Source organism: Geospiza fortis, unplaced genomic scaffold (assembly GCF_000277835.1).
Source record: "Geospiza fortis unplaced genomic scaffold, GeoFor_1.0 scaffold203, whole genome shotgun sequence".
Classification (NCBI taxonomy): Eukaryota; Metazoa; Chordata; class Aves; order Passeriformes; family Thraupidae; genus Geospiza; species Geospiza fortis.
This window is the reverse complement of record NW_005054385.1, coordinates 2,903,361-2,909,893: the sequence shown is the minus strand read 5'-3', so window position 1 is coordinate 2,909,893 and position 6,533 is coordinate 2,903,361.

Sequence of the window (6,533 nt, the reverse complement as noted above, 5' to 3'; positions counted from 1 at the left end):
CTTGAGGTCTATTTCATCCCAATTTTCTGTGATAGAAAGACATTGCTGGCTAGATTGTTCTTTGGCACTCTGCTAGCTTTATATAAGCCTGATGAATGCAGCCTCCAGAGACTTATCACATAAAACACAATTATATGTTCTCCAAGAAAGAGCTGGAACAAAGATATACTGGGTTGTTAGGGAAAAATATATTTTGGGAAGTGGAGATGTTATTCAGGTATACATCTCATCCTTAATTAAAGGTTGAGCCCACAGCAAAATCTTAGTGGAGTCTCTGCTTACATATCTTCTTGGTAGTTGTATATTTTGTGCTTCACCAATAAAAATAACTTGCCAGTTTGCACTGGACTCCTCTCTACTCTGCTGTCATTTCCTACTCGCAAAGCTAGCAAGAAGTTTCAAGCACTTTGACTCTGAACTTTTGAAACCATTGCAGTTTAAAGCAGAGTCCATGGAGTTGCAGGAACCATTGGCACATCCATGACTCAGACCCAAGCTTGTGTCCGCCTGTCTCTTTGCAGAGCAGTGTTGTAATATAACTCTGCACCACCAATTCAGAAGGAGCAATGGGAGAAAGGGGAGAATTGTGAACCATACTTTAAAGATCAATGCTTCAAGACATTGAAAAGACACATAGTAAGTGCTTTTCTCTGTGACTGTCAGGGTATGGAGTATAGAGAGGAAAAAGTGTTTTGTTTTCCATTTTAACTGCATAGGATTACTTTTTGCTTATGTCAGAGTTGTTTCAAGCTCCAATAAGGGTTTGTAGCCACCTAGCCTTCTTGTCATTACTACTCTGGCAGTGCAAGAGCTTCATATTGTTTAATGCACGCAGTTTAGAACCTAGACTTTTGTCTTTACCAAAATTCATTTTCTGATCAAGTAGTAGTTATATAACAATGCACTTTTTGTTTTAATCCACCTCTTGCATTGTGCAGGTAGTGAAGTTTGACACCTTGTTTCCATGTTTTCCACTGCACAAACACTTTAAACAAGTGCACATGGAAACTACTTGACTGTTACCTTAACACTCCCAGGAGGCTTAGACAGAAAGACTGGATTGCACAAAAGATAGGCAGGAAGAAACTAGTGCAGGATATACCGCTTCTGAAAGCTGAGTATTTTCTGAATCATCTACTTGTCAGCCCTGGTTTCTTCTCTCGGTAAGAAATATAATTTGTCTGTTTCTTCTGGGGGCAAAATGGCAATTTTTATGCCTCAGTAAATGTGAATTGTAGAATATGTTATTTCCTGTTGTAACTAACAAATAACACAGTGAGCCATTTTGTTTTGACTTAGTGGTTATTCTGACTATCTTAAGAACCTAGGTTTTTTCTGTTGTTTCCCATATTTTTTTTTAATGATCAAAATGGTCTGTTAAGATTGCTAACTACCTCAATGACTGGTCTTAAGAAAAAGGCTGTGTGTTATACTAAAATAGGTGGAGATTTGATTTGTAAAACAATTTGTAGGTTCTCCTCCTTTCTTCTGTACATGAAAACACATGTAGAGAAAATATTTGGGCTAGAGATGTGAGCATTTGAATACTTGGGATTATCAGCACAAGTACTGGCAAATAAGTTAACTCACTGTGGATAACCTTATATTGATTTTTTTATAAAAAGTTGCATATTTATCCATTCTTGTTTTCTTCTCGAACAAAAGAGTAAGCAAACACACTCTTCCCAAATATAGAAATGTATTAATTTCTTTTTTAACTAAATGAAAATGTTTGTTTATAAGGTAAGGGGTAATATGATCTTATTATTATTTTTTTAATAAATGTATTAGGCTTTTCACCAGTCTTGTGCAGACAGTAATTTAATCAGGAGACACATAGGTTTGTTTAACTGCTGGGAAGATATAAGGCAGTTTACTCCAAAAGTGAGTGATGCCTTTCTTGCTACTATTGAGAGATGTAGGCTGTTATGCTTCTAGATTGACCTGTTACCACAAGGAATAACATAACATGTTAAAAACACAAAGCTGTAAAAATATTCAGGGTTATACCGAGGCCCGAATCTATTCTCACTTACAGCCTTAATCAAATCATAATATAATATGAAATACCTATATCCAGCTAACTGAAACTCTTGCTCACTGAAATGTTTTGACTGTGTTCCAGACTTGAGCTAGAGACATAGACTTTTTTCCAGTCTTTTGCTCAGGGTATTAGAGAATGCCACACACTTTTTGTTCACTGTGTCAAGTCTTTGTGAAAGCTGGGATCTGCTGTGAGTTATCACCTTGGAAAGACTGCATTATCTGCATAAAACTACATCTGTAACTATGGACAAAACATCTCAGGGCTTCACTTGGTTTCTAAAGCTTTTGTCAGACGCTGCAAAATTCTTAAATCCAAATAACCACCTCCAGGAATCTTGTGTGAAATGAGAACATTTTTCTGTCACTTAACTTATATAAAATAGGCAGTTTCATAGAAGATGATGAAACATTTGAGATTAAATACATCATAGTAGACTCTTGAGCTTACAGTTTTGTGAATTTGAAATCAATCCAGAACTACATCAGATCCATTCTAGAAAATAATGTAAGCCTAAGGATATCAGAACAAGCTTCACGTATTAATCTCTCTCAAGCCTAGTGCCAACTAGAATTATCTTGTTAAAAAGGAGTGTGTGAGTAAGGGGGGTGTGTGTGAGTAAGGGGGGTGTGTGTAGACATAAATATAAAGTCTGGATCAATATTAAATGAAAAATCCAATCCAATTCTGTAGTCATAAGGTGTGAGATGTGACAAGATTCTTCCAGAATCTTACAGTAACAAATGTGTGGTGGGTTGCCCTGTCTGGATGAGGGTTTCCAGTATGATGGCCTCAGACAAACTTAGCATGTAATAGCTGTGTTTTTGGGGGCTTCTTTGGTTTTTTTATTTGCTTTTTTTGTTTAGGTTTCTTTCTTTTTCTCTTTCTCTTTCTCTTTCTCTTTCTCTTTCTCTTTCTCTTTCTCTTTCTCTTTCTCTTTCTCTTTCTCTTTCTCTTTCTCTTTCTCTTTCTCTTTCTCTTTCTCTTTCTCTTTCTCTTTCTCTTTCTCTTTCTCTTTCTCTTTCTCTTTCTCTTTCTCTTTCTCTTTCTCTTTCTCTTTCTCTTTCTCTTTCTCTTTCTCTTTCTCTTTCTCTTTCTCTTTCTCTTTCTCTTTCTCTTTCTCTTTCTCTTTCTCTTTCTCTTTCTCTTTCTTTCTTTTTCTTTCCAGATATATTACCTACTATAATTTAAAAAGTGTGCCTACTTGAAAAAAATCTCAAAATATCATTGAAGGGCAGTACATGTAAAATTATTTGAATCTTCCTTCTAGAATGGCTACATACAGTCATATAATAAGGCTGTTTGTTTTGTTCCTAGTTCCATTCCAGGGTAAATACTTATCTAATTTATTTATCAACAGATAATACAAAGACTTTCTTAGCTTCCTTCATGTGTACTTGCATGTACTGCTTTATATGCCTGAATAGCAGGCTAATGACTGTAGAGTAATAAATTATGAAATCTGAGACCTGTGTGATATAAATGCAGAAGCAACAGACGTCTGAGAAAAAAGAATGTTGCAGCTAAAAAAATGAAGTGTTTAATTGTAAAGATGCACCCAGCACCTCAGGGATGGTATGAAAGCTTTGTATGAGTACATCTGCCTGCAGAAGGGAGCTTCCTATATAAGGAAGTTCAAAAATTTGCTTCTGAACAGAAACAGTCTGATTGTGTTAGAATGATGGTGGTTGAGCCCTATGTCTGTTTGTTTATACAAATATTTATTCTTTACACTATGTTATCAAATTAAATTCCAAACTGTTTTAGTTTATTTTCAGTTTAGAAGAATTAACTGAGGGGCAAAAAGGTTTCGTTTTTATCAAATTGTAGTGGCTCAGGGAAATGGCTGAACACAATTACAATCTTTAAATATTTATCTATCTTGGGCTCTACAGCTTGGATAATACTTAGTTTAATCTGTTTACAATTTGACTTTATTTTTAGGGGCAAATATCTCAGGTCAAATTCAGCTTTACTCATGAAAGGTACTGAATTCTATAATTTATGTCAATGAATAATAAACACACTGATTTTAACAAGATGTAATGAATCATACTTTCAAGTGTTCAGCCCACCTCAAAGTTTAGCTCATAATGTGATTAATCACATAGGCATGACAGGCAGGACTTGAACAACAGCATCCTTGCTAACGTAGCAAAATATGCACTCATGGCACTGAAAAAAAAACAGCCCAGGATTTTTCAAGCTGAAAAGTGTCTTCCTGACCTCAAACCAGTTTGTTGTTCTTGTGATCTTACTGTAGACAAAGAAAAGGGAGTGGACTCTTCACATACTGGTGTAGCTAAGCTCTGTTTTCTCCTGTGGGAAGACCGAATGTTGCACTCGGGACAGGCTGCCCAGGTCTTGAGACAGCAACAATGTAGCTGCACTGCTTTTGCAGTTTACAGATTGTAAAAAATAATATTACAGGAAGCAGCGGTGGGACTGGCTCACAGGCAGAAAAATGTCTGGCTGCACTAATGCAGCTAAAGGCATAACGGAAATTACAACATCCTTGCAGATGATGTAAAAACACCTATACTTTCATAAATTGAGGGGCAACATGGCTGAGAAGAAAGTTCTATGTGAAATACCAGGTGAGGGTTACTGGTTAGGGCACACCCACCACACACCAACCTGCACTCTGGCTGTGTGCTGAGGCAAGGGCTTCTCTAAGAGACTTGTCACAGAGAAGTGCTGAAATATCACAGTATAAAGATGCATAAATTTACCTCATCAAAAAGAGTCTACCAAATTTCTCTAGCTGAATCACTTCTGTGTTGCGCAAGCCTCTGTTGTAGCAACCATTTCCATGCATTGAAAGTGTCTACATTTCTAGCCTTTGTTATGCAGCTCTATTAACAGATACTGAAATTTGTTTCTTCCAAAGCACCACACAAATAAATTATTCAGATGAATGATGCTCTAACTTTTTAAGTACTTTTCTCTGTTCATAAAGTTTCATTAAGCAAACATTTTCTTTGGCCTTCACATATTTATAGTTATTCATATCTGCCTGTAGCAGTGGCATATTTGCAGCTAAACATCAGAAGACACCAAAGCTTTATAGAAAAGAAAACAGAAAACATAGTTTATCAATTTGGTTATGATAATAAGGTTCAATTATTTTACCAAAATGAAAAAGTAATTTCTAGAACTAATAATATGATGTAATGTATATATATATATAGAGAGAGAGAGAGAGATCGATAGATAGATATATACTCAATTTCAATAATTGCTAATATATGTATTCAAGCTGGTATTATTTATTTACTGAAAAATTTAAAATGTATTTTTTTCAGTTGTCTATTAAAAAAACCAAAACCAAAACCCCCCCCCCCCCCGCCTTTCCTCCCCAGATTCTCAATTTATGAATTTATTTTGGGTCCAGTGAATTTTGTTTCCTTTAAAAATTGTGGCCTAATTATCATGACTGGAAAACAGTGCTTGACTGAGACAGATGCCTTGGAGAGAAGACAGACTCTGGGCATTTTAGCATTAATGGGGTAAGACAGCCTTGGGTTTGTTTTTTTCTGCTACTCACCTTATACCACAAGTACAAGAAACAAGACCATGGGACATTCTTGAACTGACTGGATAAAAAATTTGTTTTCCCTAGGTCAAAGTAATGTGCTCTCAACAATTTCACTTATTCAATTTGTATCTATCACATTAACAGATTCAAAACTCTAGTGAGAAAAAAAAGGCTGAATATTCTCAAATATATATAAATAATTAAAATTCAATCCAGGGAATATTACATAAACAAAAACAGAATCATTTTTGCTGTTAGCCATCTCACATGAGTCCAATAAACACATTTTACAAAACCCTAAAGCTTTTGTTAATGAATTACAGATAAGAGACCTCAAATGAACCATGGATATTTTGTGTTTTCTTTCTTATTAGGGACCAATCACAAGGGAAATGTAGGCAGACTCTGAATCACTAGAACAACGTGGGCATGCCAAAGAACGGTAACACAAGGGAGCTCAAGATTGCAGCTGTGCTTTGCTGCTGTGTTGATACACAGGATACATAGGGATACAAGATGAGGGCATTTTTTACATCACCTCTTCTTATCCACCTGAAAGCAATAATGAAAGTATGATAAATATCCATAAACATTCACTTTCATCTGGGAGACATTCTGGGGGGTCTATTCAATTCTAATCTACATGACCTAATCCATGATTACTTTAGCTTCTTCCTCTAAAATTAATTTCCTGCACCAGAAAACACTGTCATACCTTTGTAGTACAGTTAACGCATAATCTCACTTTGACAGAGAAATTAGATGTTAACACATCAGCCTCTTTGAGGCAGTGATCTGGTAGGGTCTTGTACAGCACACATTGTACAAAATCTAGAGGACTGCAGTTTTCATAAAATGTAATAACCGTAGGCATTGCCGTCTTCCAAGCATGGCTTGGAAAGAGGTAATGGAGGTGATGCTCTGGACTGGACAAATATCAGAGTCTTGGAC